The 17,988-nt window shown below is 43.8% G+C and overlaps 1 protein-coding gene across 1 annotated transcript in view; it reads right to left on the bottom strand.

Moving 5' to 3' along the window:
• SULF2 (sulfatase 2) overlaps positions 1 to 17,689 on the bottom strand; it is a gene marked incomplete at its 3' end in the record, with an annotated part of 286,332 nt that extends 268,643 nt beyond the window's left edge. The window contains exons 1-2 of the mRNA XM_081196120.1: positions 17,549 to 17,689; positions 239 to 313 (exon numbers count right to left, since the gene is read on the bottom strand). The remainder of the gene's footprint in view (positions 1 to 238; positions 314 to 17,548) is intronic.
• Between the last annotated feature and the right edge of the window lie 299 nt (positions 17,690 to 17,988).

Raw genomic sequence — 17,988 nt, 5'->3', positions numbered from 1 at the left:
TCTGCTTTTTAAAAGATCATGTAGGAGACACTAATGTTTTGCCCAGGCTACAGAATTCTGGCAGCAAATATCCAACAAGTTTAGAAAGCAACTGAGTGTTTCATTATCTCCTTAATCACACCATAAAAGTATAGCCTACTTCCAACATTTCTGCTTTGTGGTTAAAAAAATATATTGGCTATATTTTTGCACATGCCTACAGGAGGGTGGGGTGTGTTCAAAACAATATATAACTTACTTGGGAGGAAAACATGCAATATCCACCGCATCATGCCATTTCTATTCTCAGAGCAGCTACCTGGTAGATACTGACCTAAAAATAAAAATAAAGAAAGCTGTCAGAGTACAGTATGTCTGATGGGTTCTCTTGTCTACGTACATTTGATGTACTGCCTTCTATCATTGCTTGTGCTAATGTTCCACAATTTGAGAGCGGCTGCTCCTGCTTTGCTGGAAGCTATTAAGGACTATTTGTCTTTTCAAGCTAAATATTCAGACGTATTATATAAACAATCATTCCTAAACTACAGCCCAACTTGAGAAGTGCTTAGTCTGCAGAAAACTCACCTCCTGCTGAGCCTGCTTAGGATTAGCAGCCTTACACCCTTTTCACATATTCCATTGTTTGCTGTCAAATGTACACTCAGAAGAAGTTGCAGCCAATTCCAATAAATACCCACTACCTGGATGCAGGGTAGGGGTGGCAAGTGGCCTGGGTGGCAGGTTAGTGGGGCAGTAAACAGCATGCTTCCTGCCAACCTAGCAGTTCGAAAGCACGTCAAAGTGCAAGTAGATAAATAGGTACCGCTCCAGCGGGAAGGTAAACGGCATTTCCGTGCACTGCTCTGGCTCGCCAGAAGCGGCTTAGTCATGCTGGCCACATGACTCGGAAGCTGTACGCTGGCTCCTTCAGCCAATAAAGCGAGATGAGCGCCGCAACCCCAGAGTCGACCACGACTGGACCTAATTGTCAGGGTACCTTTACCAATTAAACAGCATGCTGCCCTGCCTCTGATGATGACACAGATGCAGAAGAGAGAGGAAGAAGTATGGTGTGCTGCAGCACATGCTCAGTGATTCCTCTCTCTGCATTACTTCCCCTCCATCTGTGCCTTGCGCAGAACCCAGAGTGAAGCTAACAGAAGAAAAGGGTTTTCATAAAAATAAATTGCAAATCACTGCAGAAATATGGAAAACTGAATTTAATGGGGGGGGGGACACAAGAAACGGACAGAACCAAAACTGATGGCTCTTTCCATCCCTACTTCCAGGATTACTATTCCCACTTGCACCAAGAGAGGAAGGAGAAGCGACCAGGCAGTGTGCACTAGCTAAACCACAAGAAAGGAGAAAATCTGGTTTATCCTTATAAGTGAACATGGCCAATGAATTAGTCAGGTGGCCAATTCTCTTCAAGTGTTGGGAAGAAAATCTGGGAAGAAAAATAAGAGTGTCATATTTAAGGTGGCACACCATGCTGCTCAATCCATACTAGGCAGACTGCAAAATTGTATTTTGTGCTTATGAGGAAAAATTCAGGTAACCATAAAATTCAGTTAAGCCACAAGGACAGCACAGCAGTAGTTGTACAAAGTATCCCTCAGTGGCCTGCTTTAGCCATCCATCACTATTATTTGCCTGAGGCATGGGAAGAGATTATTCAATTGGGCAACAGCAGGAGTAAGCAGAGACCAACGCTTAGTACCAATTTCTGAATCTCTTGAGAAGAAAAGAACCAGACAATGATGAGATTGGCAACTGTGTGGGAATATCAGTGAATGAACTATGTTCCAGAGCCAACTAAGGAATCACTCAAATATGGGGAGGGGGGCTGCAAAGATTAATTCTTTAAGGAAAATCAGCCCCATCTACAGTTCTCATCTAACTGCCTGCCCTTTTCTCAGCTGTCACAATAAACTGAAACACTGGAAAACCACTTCTCATGAAATCATTGTTTTAAAAATATTATTTATCTTGTAAAGTTTAATGAAGTCCCCACATAACCATGTATGCTTAGGGAATGTGAGGAGCAATTTCCTATGGACCAAAGTGATTTTGAAAGAAGAGATGCATGAAAAACAAAAAAAAGGGTACCATTACCACTTTTTAAAAATACAAGGTTTCAGCTGCATTAAGATACAAGCTGTGCTGTGCAAACTCTAAATCCTCTCATTAGTTTGAGCAGATTTGAGCTAAGAACATAAAAACTGCTTTGCTGGATCAAACCAAGGGTCCATCTAGTTCAGAATTCTCCTTCCATCAGTGGCCAATTGATGACATTTGCATCATACCCTTCCCCTTAAGATGCTTCACTTAGAGGCATTGAATCAGCAAATTCTTACTGAAATAGTAAAGCAGAGTCACAGTATTTCCAGAGCCAAAGTCTGTACTTGAGGAAAAGTAAACTCCAAGCTACAAGGAAATCCCTGCGTGAAATGCCTAGAAATTGCTAAAAGGGGGATTAGATATCATTATAACATGATGTCACTAGGTTGCAGTCAATTATGCCAAACTATGATGCCATTTTGTGACTAGTGAGCCTCAGTAATTTACAGTCATCCCGAGGTGGGGCCTGAGGACAGAATGTTTGAGAACCCCTATAGATGACCGACTTAGTGCAGTTCAATTTTAAACTTTTGTATAGTCCTGTCTGAAAATGCTCTTGTAGGAAAAAATGGGACTGAAAGATGTATATCATCTCCTTGTCCCTCTAAGACACAAGTGTCCTGTAATAATGGCATGTGCTGTCATGAAATAGAATGCTACCCAGAAGCAAAGTCTAGGCAGGTACAGACGAAAGCAACAGAAGATCTATAGCTCACAGCAGCTTGGAGAGGACAAAAGAAAAAAGCAATGTAAAGAACTAAGCCAACATGATACTTAATTATCGGACTGCTGAAGCTCATTAGATGATGCAAGAAATCAATTTGCTTATTTCTGCATGCTGAAAATGATATGTTCCTTGTCTGGAAAAGGCCCAAAGTTCAATCCTTGACATCTCCTAGTAGAGCTAAAAAAAGGTTCCCATCTGGTCTGACACCCTGCAGAGCTTCTGCCACTCAGTGTTGGCAGTACTAAGCTACATGGATTACTGGTCTGACTTAGACAGCTTCCTGAGTTACTATCAGTGGTAGCTGGTGCCCAGTGGGACAAATTGGGCAGAGATCAACAGCAGGTAGCGCCAGAGCCAATGACAGGCAGAGTCAGCTAATTCTGGTTTTGTCCCTATCTTTCCCTGGGCTGTGTTCTGCAAGGAGCAACACTAAGGAAGAGGAAGCCCTGAAACAGGATACAAGGAAGAAGACAGGCAGGTGGGAGCTGGTTGAAGGCAGGCTAAGATTGGTGGGGACCCATTTGCCCTAATGGACCAACCTTTGCTTGTTACTGTGCTTATATCTGTGCCACAACTACTCATTTTTTTTTTTTTGTCTAGGGCAAGCTGCTTTATGTATATCACTTTGGGACCCAGAATCACACACACATACACACACACACACAGAGAGAGAGAGAGAGAGAGAGAGAGAGAGAGAACAGATAAGATGCCTAAATAGGTATCACCACTGGACTGCCCTCTGTTGAAAAGCAATTGGTCAAACTTGGGGAGGGTTTAAAGATGGGAGGAGGCAGCATAAGGCTTTTTCACATAGCATCAAACTGAATTTTGGTGCTATGTGTGAAAAAGCTCATTGGCAAAATGAAGTAGCTTATGGGAGGGGATGGAGGTCAAAATGGGAACTTAATATACTATGGTTTCATTTGTGCAGCTCACAAAGTGAAGTGCTGAATCAAAATCAGGAATCTGTAATAAAGCACATGGTTCTAAATCTGCCAGAGTCCTGTTCAGAACTGACCAAATGAAGGGACCAAGTAAATGAAACAGAGAAAGTGTCAAAATGACAAAAGTACACAGGATTCTTGAATGCTGAGGGTGTTTTGTATTCTGTCTTAATGGAAACAAATAACGAGAGTTCGCTATTGGAATATAGTAACTTGGGAACCACATTATGAAAAGCCTTCCCATTAATTAGTGTCTGGTGGAAGAAGCTCAAAAATGAACCCGAGAGTGGTATGGCACAGGATGGACACCCAACCATTAAGCAGACATCGAGACAGTAATCACAGTTAAGTATTTTCATAAGGTAAAAATCTGTTCAGATCAAGCCAGAACAGGACTACTCTTGGCTGATTTGGTGCCGTGCAATTCTGCTAGCCACATGCAATATTGAGGTGTCAAAGCACTGCCTGCACCCATCAATCACCCGCCCAAACACTTCGGCTCAGTGATGAGCACACTCCTCTCAACTTGATTTGGAATTAAGTTAGCATTTTCAAGTGCATCTTTGGAGAACACTTGGGGAGGGGAATCCTCCCCCACACAAGTGCTCTACCACTGATTCATAATGCTTTTGCAAAGTAATCATCTACAGTTCCCTCACTATTGCAAAGCCATTTTAACAAGCATCTTGGAGCAGATACAGTCTGTGGCAAATGAGGTTTCTGAAAAGTAATGAAATTTGTTCACATTTGAGGTTACATCAAAACATTGTTTTGCATTTGTTTGTTTCATTTCTTTTTAAGCAAACAATGACAGCCCTGTTCCCTGTCAGTATCATGGCATGAATGGATTAACCCTTTCCCTCTGCACAATAGTCCCAATATATCTCACACACTCCTGTCCCAAACTGTTACTTGCTCCAGGAGGAAACCTCTATCTCTGCTTTAGTAACTAAGTTTGGTCCAGGTAATACATGCATTATTATCCTTTTCTAGTCTGTAGTGACAACAAAGCCATTTCGTTTCTTCCAAATAATTTCATACTGGCTTATTCTTGCCTTTAAATCTTTTTATAAATAAACACCTGAATTTCTGCAATAGTGTGATTATTGTCAGCTCCCTAAAAGTGGCTCAGTAATATTAAAAGGTAAAGGACCCCTGACAGTTAAGTCTAGTCTTGAATGACTCTGGTGTTGCGGTGCTCATCTCACTTTACTGGCCAAAGGAGCCGGTGTTTGTCCGCAGACGGTTTTTCTGGCCACTATGGCAAAGCCAGCTTCTGGCAAAACCAGAGCAGCACACAGAAATGCCGTTTACCTTCCTGCCAGAGTGGTAGCTATTTATCTACTTGTACTCTGACATGCTTTTGAACTGCTAGGTTGGCAGGAGCTGGGACCGAGCAATGGGAGCTCACCCCGTCATGGGGATTCGAACCGCTGACCTTTCGATCGGCAAGCCCTAGGCTCACAGGTTATCCAAGCTAATGTTATTCCACATTTGTGCATATAGTGGTAGCTTGGGTTAAGTACATAATTTGTTCTGGAGATCCGTTCTTAACCTGAAACTGTTCTTAACCTAAAGCACCACTTTAGCTAATGGGGCCTCCTGCTGCTGCTGCGCCGCCGGTGCAAGTTTTCTGTTCTCATCCTGAAGCAAAGTTCTTAGCCTGATGTAATATTTCTGGGTTAGTGGAGTCTGTAACCTGAAGCGTCTGTAACCTGAAGCGTATGTAACCCAAGGTACCACTGTACTGCTTTCTCCAGGAAACATTCTTTAAAAGTTAGCTTTCCCACATGTAAGACATGTGTACATGTTCATATGTTTTCTGGCACTCTGTCAGATCTGGCAACACTGTCCACATCATAAAAGACAGAGTTTTCATACCACCAGTCCTATGAAGTTGTCTGGGTTGTTCTCACAATGTATGGACAAATCTGGCCCTTGATAAAACACAGTGATTTCACTGACCTTAAGCAGTTATTCCACAGAGAGAAAGCCAGTAAATGAAAATGTAGTCTTGATGAATGTTGTGATCTGTTGCAGATCCTTTTATCTCCAGTGAGAACTGGAGGGAAGCTTTTCCCATTGGAGCTAAGATTTAATTGGATTGCCCAATGACCCCAGTTTTCCTCAGGTAGGTTTGCTGTTACACATAAATTATTTAATAGCAACCATGATGTGAGCTTGCAGTTTAATCCACTGTGCAATTATTTAACCAAACATTTGGCAAATGACCCATGGCTGTTAATATGAAAAACATGAAGAGACGGGTCCAGAATTGTTCAAGAGATTATAGCATGGGAGTTAATTGGAGTTATGGCACTTCTTTCTGCAGTGCAGTGCTAGAGCGCTTGTTCAACAAAACCCAGACAAATCCCAATTCAACAGGAGTGCTCAGGAAAAAAAAAGGTAAAAGGGACAAATCAAGTATGTAAAATAGTCTTGGGCATTCTTCACTGATGTGAAAAGAATATAACGAATGCTTCATTGCTCAAAGGGAGAATATTTCATTCTTGCCAGGGGACAGGTTTACAAAGGATGATATTTACATTTTCCTGCAACCTCTAATTTTCCCATTCATCATTTGCCAGAGCCTGAAGAACTTACGTAGTGCGTGGAATGTTTGCATATGCTTAATGATCCTTTTACCAAACAAATGCCTCAGATGCAAATGAGGAAATTAGTTAATATTGCTGATGCTGCTACTTTAGCTCCATTAATATCGCACCGCGTCTCTGATTTACACAGGCCTGGATAATGGCGTGAAGGCACAAGATGTTACAGCTGTGTAAGCCAAGCAGATCTGGCCATGTTAGCTGCCTGGATAGGAGACCACCTGACAACTATGTGTACACCATTCTCAGCAATTTGGAGGAAGGATTTAAGTGAAACAAACAAATCCTGCCACAAGTTATGGAGAAGAAACCTTCCATTTGTGAAACTGGTTCCAAGTTAGAGGATCAGGGTCACACAATGAAACACAGTACACAAGCTAATATAGCAAAGACGTAAGGATGGGGAAAGATCACAGCTCAGTAGCGGAGCACAAACTCTGCATAGAAAAGGTCCCACAATCAACACCTGACATCTCCAGGTAGGACTGGGAAGGACTCCTGCCTGAAACCCTGGAGACTCTACTGCAAGTTAGTATTGATAATAATGACTAGATGGACCAATGATCTGACTTGGTATAAAGCATCTTCCAATGCAGGCCCAGCCTGCCCATGAGGCAGACTGTCCCCATATGGACTGAGATGTAGGTGAAGAGGTGCCTTCTCAGTTATGATGCTGAGACATTGAGATTACCTTCTCTATTTGGTCCTATCACTATTTGAATTCTGCCATGCAGGAATGCATGGCGCCTTTGAAAGGTACAGCTAGAAATTACTAGTGTTACTGAGATGGGGAAGGTTTCTTGACTGGTATTTGTAGTTTGTGCCTGCTGTTTGCTTCAATGTACTTTATTCTTCTTCTATTAGTTTAGCGGGGTGAGCTCCCATTGCTAGGTCCCAGCTCCTGCCAACCTAGCAGTTCGAAAGCATGTCAAAGTGCAAGTAGATAAATCCGGCGAGAAGGTAAACGGCGTTTCCATGCGCTGCTCTGGTTTCACCAGAAGTGGCTTAGTCATGGTGGCCACATGACCCAGAAAAACTGTCTGTGGACAAACGTCGGCACCCTCGGCCAGTAAAGCGAGATGAGCGCCGCAACCCCAGAGTAGTTCATGACTGGACTTAACTGTCAGGGGTCCTTTACCTTTTACCTATTGATTTAAAAGAATGTGTTAACCACTTTGAAGAGGAAGAAAAGTGAGTCATAAAAATAAAACACTCATTTTGTACAAGCTGCAAACTATTATACAGCTCTCAAATCAAGAAATACATGTGCCACAGGAAGCCTAAAGGATGTACAATGTCTTTCCTGAACCATCACACCTGGTGCTAGAAGTTAGGACCTCAATGAATCTCCAGTTGTTGCTCTATTGAGTGATAGTGCTTCAAGCCAATCCAGCCTTGTAGCGACTGCACCCCTGCTCGTGTTCCTCATCATGCTCCCCCCACATCTCTTTACCAACCCCACCCATTCCACCAACTCCCCTTAGACCTCAGCAACTTTCCACTCTCCTTGGAGCATGAGTAGTGAACTATTTTGGCTTCATGGAAATATCTTATCTGGACTAACCTTGTGGGACACATTTGATCTGTCAGTCTCATGATGACACAAGGATATTGTGTGTAAGGTTCTTAAGCTGGGACTTCAAAGCACCTTACAAGGAACTCCAAAAAAAGGAGGGGTTTTCCCCTTCATTTAGAAGGGGCTTCCATGGGATCCCCTGCAAAAAAAATATGGAGGAATCTCTCTTTTAGTAGAAAATTATGATGCATACCCCCTTCTCAATGAAGGAGGGGTATACATCAAAATCCCCACTCACACTCAGAACTGAATTTCCCCATCATGTGAATAGGGGTTTCCATACAGCTCTGAATGGAATAACCTGCTAAAATGATTAGAGGGGATCCATTTTAGCAGAAGAATCAGTTACCCATCCCTTCTTGTTTTAGGAATGTTTGCATGTTAAAATGTTAAACCTGTTTAAATGGAGGTGTCGTTTTTTAGTAGCAGTTTCCATCCAGGTTTGCATGGAAAACTCTGCTAAATTGATGGAGGTAGGAGATGACATTTAGCAGGTGATTTTGATGCAAATGGTTGTGAGTCCAGACGCATTAACATGTTCAGGCATGGAGTGGCAGGCAGAGATGGATGTGGGTTGGAGAACAAGAGGAAGACATGGGGGTGGAGGTGAGACCAGGAAACATAGGCTGGAGGAGGTGTGTGCCTCTCTCTCTCAAGATACATCTGCTCTGGATGGCGAAGTAGGATTATTGCCAGCCCCCCTCCCTCTTATGGAGAGGAACACATTAATGGAATCCAGGGAGGACATCTGGAGGGCCAAAGGTTCCCCACACCTGCTTTAGAGGTTATTTCACACAGGTGTTCAACACATAAAAGCCCAGCTTGGAGCTGCAGGTCAGAGAGTGTAATTAATTATTACATAATCATCGCTGTGCTTTTCTCTGTTTCATTTTCCCCTGACCTCACTGCTAACAGTTCTCCCCCTTGCAAAACCATGTGTACCTGTAACTCAGGATAACTTTTCATGAATCTAATGAAGCAGATTGTAGTCTACAAAAGTCACAATAAATTTGTTGTTCTTTTAGGTGCTGCAAGACACTTTGCTGTTGTTTTCCAAAAAGATGTGGTTCTTGTGCATCACCACTTTAGGAGCAAAAGAACACAAGTAACTAGGGATTTCTCTGAAGAAAATATGCTGGTGACAAACCAACCTCCAAAAGCACAACGTATCTGGTTGTATGATACAAATTTAATTCATGCAATATATTTTTTCCTTCAACAAGAAGGATAAGAATACATACCTGACACTGAAGAGTACGCTGCAAAGTGTTTGTGTTACCATTTAGTGTGTTTTTTCTCTCAACTTGGAGCAAATCTGTTAAAACATTTCCTGTCATGCACACATTTTCAAACTTGATTCAGTGAGGCTTCTTTACATTAAAGAGAGGTGGGGGGCTCCTTCAGTCCCTTTAGGCTTAGCAAATCTATATTGTGCTTGTGTTCGTGGCAGCAAAACACCCTTACCTAAAGCAGAAATACCAGTTAATGTACATACATTAACTGGTATTAATGTACATACACCTTCACTAGCAGCAGACACTGCCACCTAATCATGTAAGGCGCACACCATTACCGGGCCTGGTATCAGTGCAGAGGCAGCAAGCTGGGACAGAAAAGTGTTCCAAGGTTACAGCTGGCATATTCCACCAGAAGGCAGAGGAGGCACCAGTGGCAAGCAGAGGAAGCAAAGTGTGAAGGTCAGATGCCCACTGTGCCAAAGAAAGGCAGATTTCAAAATGAAATGTTAAAAGAATGGGGAAAGAAATGAGAAGCTCAGTGTAGCAGCAGCTTGACTGAGGGTGCCACACACTTGCTGAGGATGTTCAAACCGAGGTACCCTAGCAGTGGAAAATTCACTCTGAGGAACAACAGTAGCTCCACCAGTGTTTCCCCACCTTCTTTTTTGGGTTGCAACTGACAATTTGACAGTGGGAGAAGATTAATGCGTTTAGATTTCTATTTGCATATTTTGTATCCATGTAGTATATTTCCAAGTATATTCTTCGCCTGTAAAAATCCATGCGGATTACAGTTTCAGTGGAGTCATTATTTTTGTCACGTAGGTTACACTTTGCAATTTTCCAGTACAGATTTACAGACCAGCTTACAAGGAACCATGTGGCAAGAAAAGTTCATTTGAACAGCTGTTTTCAAACAACCAACACTAAAGTTCTACCCAAAGGAAGTTAGCACGCCAGTGGGTAACCATTCCTGTTTTATATAAGTTTTTTATTATCTCCCCTCCCCACAATTTAGCCTGTATGCAAAATAATGTCTCACTTTTCTTCACCTTAACAAGTCTCCAGAAACAAAAAGCATCTTCTGAACAACAGAACCTCAAGCTGCACATAGTGTGCACCTGGCACAGTGAGATATGGAGATCTGAAAGTAATAAGAGGATTCTTAGTCACAGTCTAATGAAAGCACAACAACAATCTGCCTATTACATAGTGCAATGCAAAAGCTCATCTGCATTTTGAGAGGCCTCTTAATATTCCACAAGCAAAGAATTGCTCAGCCCCTGAACTTTACAGAGGAACAAGACAGCAGCAAAGCAAGAATTAAAAGAAAAGCAATCCAGGAGTCTACTACAAAGTGCAATATTTACTGATTCCACTCTGCACAAAAATGTATCGTAATCCTAAAAGTGATTAAAACACTTTTGTTGCTACATAGGATTAAAAGCTTGCCTACCACTGACAGATCAGAAACAGGATAAGAGGCAGAGACTACATTAAATACAGCTAACATACAATGGGACCTTGCATGTCTCTGATCTACAAGCTATTCTGTGTCTCTAAGCTGTACATTTTTACAAGGCTTTCTATGTCATTGTTTATTTTCTGGAATAGCCCAGAAGATGAGATGAATACGGCTTGGAGCTCTGCATATATTACAGATGCAATGTGAAGTCACTAACCATAATTTAAATGGCTCGAGTAGCTTTCACGCATGCAACACACCTTGGCTTCAGATGGTGGCTTGTCTGGAGAGAAACACACTGCAAGCACCAGTCCAGATGTAATATTAAGCCAGATGCTCTGTGGTTCACTCCACCCCCCCTCAAATAAGCAAAGAATGAGAGTTTGGGCGGCATGCCACAAACATACAGCTTGTACACAGGTGAAGTTGTCTAATCATAGTTAATCACAGAATTGTAGGTCTCGAAGGGATCCAAGGGTCATCTAGTCCAGGGGTCAGCAAACTTTTTCAGCAGGGGGCCGGTCCACTGTGGCGGGACGGACTATATTTTTTGGGGGGGGGGAATGAACAAATTCCTATGCCCCACAAATAACCCAGAGATGCAGTTTAAATAAAAGGACACATTCTACTCAGGTCAAAACATGCTGATTCCCGGACCATTGCAGGCTGGATTTAGAAGGTGATTCGGCCGGATCCGGCCCCCGGGCCTTAGTTTGCCTACCCATGATCTAGTCCAACCCCCTGCAATGCAGGAATCTCAGCTAAAGCATCCAAGACAGAGGACCACCTATCCTCTAATGAAATACCTCCAAGGGGAGTCCACCACCTCTTGTGGGAGTCTGTTCCACTGTTGAACAGCTCTTACTGTCAGAATTTTTTTTCTTTTATGTTTAGGTGGAATCTCTTTTCTTGTAAATTGCAGCCGCAGGTTTGAATCCTACCCTTCAGAGCAGGAGAAAACAAGCATGTGTTAACTTCAGGATGTGTTATATTAATATCAACACTGAACAGCCTTAGACAAAACAAGTCTGGTCCCTGACTCAAGTTGACTGCGGTATAAATTTAAACACAACACAACACAACTGAAGGTGGTAAATGCAATGAATTAAATTCAGTTGGGTGTGTGAACTAAGAGATCAAACCCAGTGGGTTTTAGTGCACTGCTTTCTATGAGATAAGGTATGCCTAACACATATCAGGCTAGTAAGGGGGTTAAGCCACAGAAGACATGGTTTTTGAAGAGGGATTTGAAAGACACAAGAAAAGCGGCATCATTTTGATGTTCTGGAAAGGAATCGTAAGCATAAAAGAGACAAAGCACTTTTAAGGAATTAGAGCAGATGAGGGCAAAAAATCTGGAGTAACATAGGCCACAGGCAAGGGTTGTACTGGATGGACAGCATGCTAGGACATGCAGCTCAAAAGCACCCATGGCACACCTTCCCCGTTCTTGCTGTACCACTGATGTAACACACCATAGTTCTCTGAAGTTTGTGACTTCTTATCTCCAAATAAACCATAGGTAGGAAGCAAACCTTGGTTACCATTCATGGTTTGTTTGGAAGAAACCAATGACAAGCCTGGGTTCAGATGACATGAAAAGCCTTGTTGCATTAATGCCTTGTTTTGTCCATGGCTTGGGAGCAGCAGCAAGTGTGGAGGAGGAGCACAGATGGTGGAGAACCTCAGGCACTAGGGGTTAAATGTGACCATCCAGGGTTCTCTCTTTGGCCCTTGGAACTCTCCCCAGGACACCCTCCTCTCCCACCCTGCTTTGCTCATCTAGTAATTCTGCATAGCTGGAATGTGTCTGATAATGTATTATGCTTGACTGGGTAGAGGATAGAGAGGGGTGTGTGAGTGTGTGTAGAAAATTGTCTATGGCATGAAGACTAGTTTCTGACTCTGGCTCCATCTACCTGTTGCCCACAAACGCTGGCCTGAGAGGGAATGTTCCCCACCCATTTTTAATCTGTGGTTGGGATACAGACCACAGCACTGTGTCTGTAAAAGCCTGCCACCAAGTTCCTCCTCCCATTCTCTATTAGACCAATTTCTTCAACCAAATAATCACTGAACCACTTTGGACTCACTTGTATTGCTTTAATAAAGTTTCTCTCCACACCCCTACTATTCACTGGCAATTTCCAACCTCTTTCTCCATTCCTCCCTTTCCCAGTTCCCTCCTTCACCACCCTCAGTGGAAACTAGATAGCAAGTTCTCTGGGTCAGAGATGCATCCCTTCGATGCTCTGTGCTGTATACAACCCAGTACTGTTACCAAATGTTAAGTAGGAGGAGACCTCACAATTTCTCTGCAACATAATGAAAGTATCTATGACATTCTGAACCACAGAGAACATTAAAAGGGATGGAAGTTTCTCCCAGATAATTCAACCCACTTCAGGACATCCTACAGTTCTGATGGCTGGCTTCAAACATATGGAAGCTTCTAAAAAGTGCTTCTACGTGGCAGCAATCCAAGAAGAGGGAGGTAACATTTAGAAGTCCTTACACGGTGTGCTTTTCAAATCTGGGAAGCATTTCCAAATTGGTGCCACTTGTTTCTAGTGGCAGCTGGCAGGCACTGGCGTGGAAGCTTTCTGTACGAGTGAAATAACACTGGTCTCAACCCAGAGGCTTGTGGCAACATAGATAAAAGAAAGAAAAATATCTCCATACCCCCAGTCCAGATAAAGTCCAATCTGAGAGGAATAGTGGTACCTCAGTGCCTCTGGGGTAGGCACTGTCTTCCAGTGTGTGTGTGTGTGTGTGTGTGCGCGCGCGCGCGTGCGCGCTAAAAAAACTTCTTAAATGGCCCAGTGCTAAAAGGAAGCCAAGCCAGGTGGCTGCAGCTACCACCTTATTTTCCAACCATGCTTCTGCGCTCTGCCACCAATCATGCTACATCAGGATCCAGAAGCATTGCAGGGCAACTCAGGATGGTAGCAACTGCAGGAATTCAGCTCTGCACTTCTCCTATCAGTGTTGGGTCATGGATTATTATTATTTTTTTAGAGTACTGACAGCTACTGCTTATCAGTAAGCTTGCTGGGGGGGTGTGTGCATTAGCCACTACAGTGGTGATGGAGGGTCACCAGAGAATCTTGCCTAGACCCCACTCAAACCTGGCATCACGTCACCTCCTTTTACTTTTTTCAGGCTTAAAATTCCCCATTCCTGCTACAACTGGTGTGTTTTTTTTACACTTTAATTGTGCTTTTTAGCAACTGCAAATCATCACAAAAATCCTGGACTGAAGGGCACTACAGAAATGTTTTAAGTAACACATTAAAATAGTACTTCATATTCAGCCATGTGCAACGGCTTGATGTAATTCACAGGCTTGTTTACACATTGCCTGAAAAGTGATGACATCCTGGAGAAGTATCATTTCTAGTTACACAATGAGATACCCAAGTTTGTAACCCTGAAACCATCAACCCACTATCTACACTGGCAAGGAAGCACAGGCTGACTCAGCCAAATATGCATGCTCATTATCTTAGGTCATATTCCTAGATCACTTGTGACTTCCAGCTTGGACTACTTTAAAATGTAGCCTCCTGGCCCAGGAAATGACTAAAAGGATTAAATATTGCACTTTATAAGTTGTTTGCTTTGTCTTTAAATATGTCAGTGGAGTAATGTACACAGCAAGGGTGAAAAACAATGTTTCAATTCCACTTTCTCTCTCTCTCTTTTTAAGGGACTTATTCTTGTACAGTACTAGCAACTGGACTCTGTAGCAGTGGATTTCTCTATCTGGTGTTAATTCCCTTGAACAGGTGGAAAGTGCAAGTTGTTAGAGGGGGTGAGCCAACGGAGCTGTCAATCACAGTTCTCCACCCATGGCTTCACATCAAACAAAGCATGCAAGAATTTTTTTCAGTGTATTTCTATACGCAGAACAATTCCTTGGCAAGTCCCTCACCCTCCGCTTTACTCTGGGGTATAACAGTGCAATCCAATGTATGTGTGCTGAGAGTTAAGTCCTGCTGAATTTTATGGGTTGTGTATAGGATAAGAGACCAGTGATATAGATAGGATGTACATTGGGAAAGCTCTGCCACTGTAGATGCTCTGGAATATCTCAATCAGTACAAGAGTACAAGAGATCCTTCAGTTATATTCTAATAAAGGAATTCTATATTGTTCCTATAGGTCATATACAACAACTCAACAGAAATGCTGAACATAAAAAGTGTTTGCAGAACGTACTAAATACATTCTGCAAACACATGTGGCAAGTGTACTTTTATCCCTCCCTCATTGCTTGTTCTTCACACAAAAGTCTCAGAATACTTGGACGTTCATATCAGTATGCTGTGCCCAAGAAATTCAGGCTTACCTGAGAAATAAGCCCTATTGTACTGTTTGGGATTTACTTTTGAGTAGACCTGCATAGTTCTGCATTGTCAGGCTGTGAACCACAGGTGCTTAACTCGTATTTTGTTTTGTTTTTTACTTTCTTTAGTATTTTGGTTTTATGCCTGTTTTTAGACAAACTGCACAGGAAGATGGTGGACAAACCTTCATCAGTGTTTTTAAAACAGGGGCTGGATACAGCAGTGAATTATCTGCCTCAGCAAAGGGTTGGACAAGAAGACCCTTCTAACTCTACCATTCTATGTGATTCTTACCATAAGTGTACATTGCTCTATGCACCTGGAGTAGAAAATTGTATATATTGAAACAAAAACAAAACCAAATTAATAGAAATAACAAACATTTCGTAGGTGTGGCACACATTCATCTGTTCCACTTTGTAATTCCACAACTGGTAATCCTCAACAGAAATGTGTGAACCAACTGCAGTGAAACAGTTTATGAAGAAGTGATATGGAAGTTTTGTCTTTGATGTTTTTATCTGGGTGGCTCCTTCCCACTTTTGCATCACTTCTTGATGTTGCAGTCATCAGGTGATGCACATGCATGTCCAAACAGGCCTTTAATCACACCCAGATCTGTGGGAACCCATAGGTTTCTTGACTTGGTGGAACAGTGTCATATTGATATGCTCAATGTCTTGACTTCATACAACACGCTAGGATGAAACTCAGGTTAGCTGGACAAACCTGATGCTCACAATGTACCCTTAATCATCACTGGCTAAAACTACCTTATCATATGGGCAAATCAATTCAGCAACCTTGGAGGGTATATGAAACTAGCCTGTGTGCTGGGTCAATGCTTTTCAATCCCTGCTGGCTGAAAGGCACTTCTCTATTTCGAGCACACTGGGTTCCCAATGCTTAGTGACAGCTCACAGGGAACAACCACAATCGCAATGAATTTATCTGCACCTGTTGACACAGTCTGCAGCATATATCCAAGTCTCAATAGACTGTGACAGAACAACATCTCAATTGGTATGGTGTATGGGCTGCAACCAGGATTCAAACCTGCCAAATACTGACATGACAGGAGGCAGGCAAAAACCACTCTGCGTGAGCTTCTGCATCTCTTTATTAATATTAATTCAAATGCCCCTCACATTAATAAGACAATGAGGAGGGTGGAGACCTGCATACAATGTCCTTATACAACAGTTGGGGAGCGGTGTCAACCAAGGCTTCAGTCCTATACTCTCCTGACTGGAGAGGAAGCCGGAAAGCAATGGGTCTGACTTCTGAGGAAGCACTGATGGATTTCTGCTGCTTAAGACCTCGAAGGCTGTATATTGTCTCCCTGATTATTTAACTTATATGCAGAATTCATCATGAGAAAGGCTGGGCTGGATGAATCCCAAGCTGGAATTAAGATTGCCAGAAGAAATATCAACAACCTCAGATATGCAGATGACACAACCTTGATGGCAGAAAGTGAGGAGGAATTAAAGAACCTTTTAATGAGGGTGAAAGAGGAGAGCACAACATCATGTTGAAGCTCAACATGTTGAAGCTCAGCATCAAAAAAACTAAGATCATGGCCACTAGGTCCATCACCTCCTGGCAAATAGAAGGGGAAGAAATGGAGGCTGTGAGAGTTTTTACTTTCTTGGGTTCCATGATCACTTCAGATGGTGACAGCAGTCACGAAATTAAAATACACCTGCTTCTTGGGAGAAAAGCAATGATAAACCTAGACAGCATCTTAAAAAGCAGAGACATCACCTTGCCAACAAAGGCCCGTATAGTTAAATCTATGGTTTTCCCAGTAGTGATGTATGGAAGTGAGAGCTGGACCCTAAAGAAGGCTGATCGCCGAAGAATTGATGCTTTTGAATTATGGTGCTGGAGGAGACTCTGGAGAGTCCCATGGACTGCAAGAAGATCAAACCTCTCCATTCTGAAGGAAATCAGCCCTGAGTGCTTACTGGAAGGTCAGATCCTGAAGCTGAGGCTCCAATACTTTGGCCACCTCTTGAGAAGAGAAGACTCCCTGGAAAAGACCCTGATGTTGGAAAGGAGAAGGGGACGATAGAGGACAAGATGGTTAGACAGCGTTCTCGAAGCTACAAACATGAGTCTGACCAAGCTGTGGGAGGCAGTGGAAGACATGGGTGCCTGGCGTGCTCTGGTCCATGGGGTCAAGAAGAGTTGGACACGACTAAACGACTAAACAACAACAAGAAGAAGACCTCCAAGGGGAACCTGCCTGGAGGAGAGCTGGCCAGGAAAAGCCAGGTCTTTCTCAGCAGTCCTCCTGAACCTCGTCTAAAAAAGGCACCACAGCGTGCCGAGAGGCGGGAAGCGAAGATTTGGCCTTCTCTCACCCCACTGTTTTGGAGGAGCAGGAGGAGAAAGCAGCAGCAGCGCGCCTATCCCGGCCTCGGTGCCTCAAGCGCTGAAACAAGGTCATCTTTCCGAAGCGAGGACCAGACAGCGGCCGCGAGGGCGCGGGGTTTCCTCCCATCCAGCCGAGCCAATGAACTTACCTCAGGCGGCCCCCTCCCCGCCGGCGAACGGGCGAGTTCCCCTCGCAGCCGGGCCAAGGCGGCGCTTGTGTGACTCGCCGACTTAAGTGGACGCGAGCGGAGACGGAGGCGGGGCCGGCGGCGCTTGGCCCGGCAACAGAGCCCGAGCGAGCGGCATGGGCGCCCCCTCAGCCCGAAGCGAAGGTCCGCGCGAGCCGAGGCGCGGGCAAGGGAATGCGAAGCGGCGCTCGCGCCCTGCAGGACCACACAGCTGCTTCTTGGACTCGCTCCCGCCCTCCCTGCCGGCCTGCGCTGCGCGGGGGGCTCCCGGCCAGAGAGCGCGCGCGGGACGCGCCGGAGGAGAGAATACCGTGAACCATCTGTTGCAAAGCGCCTCCTTTCCTCCGGGGCCGCAGAGGGGCCTCCACGTCCGACTCCCTCTCCGCCCCCCCCCACGCCGT

Source organism: Podarcis bocagei (genome assembly GCF_964188305.1).
Source record: "Podarcis bocagei genome assembly, chromosome: 5".
In the NCBI taxonomy this organism is placed as follows: domain Eukaryota; kingdom Metazoa; phylum Chordata; class Lepidosauria; order Squamata; family Lacertidae; genus Podarcis; species Podarcis bocagei.
This window is presented reverse-complemented; position numbering and strand designations above follow the sequence as displayed.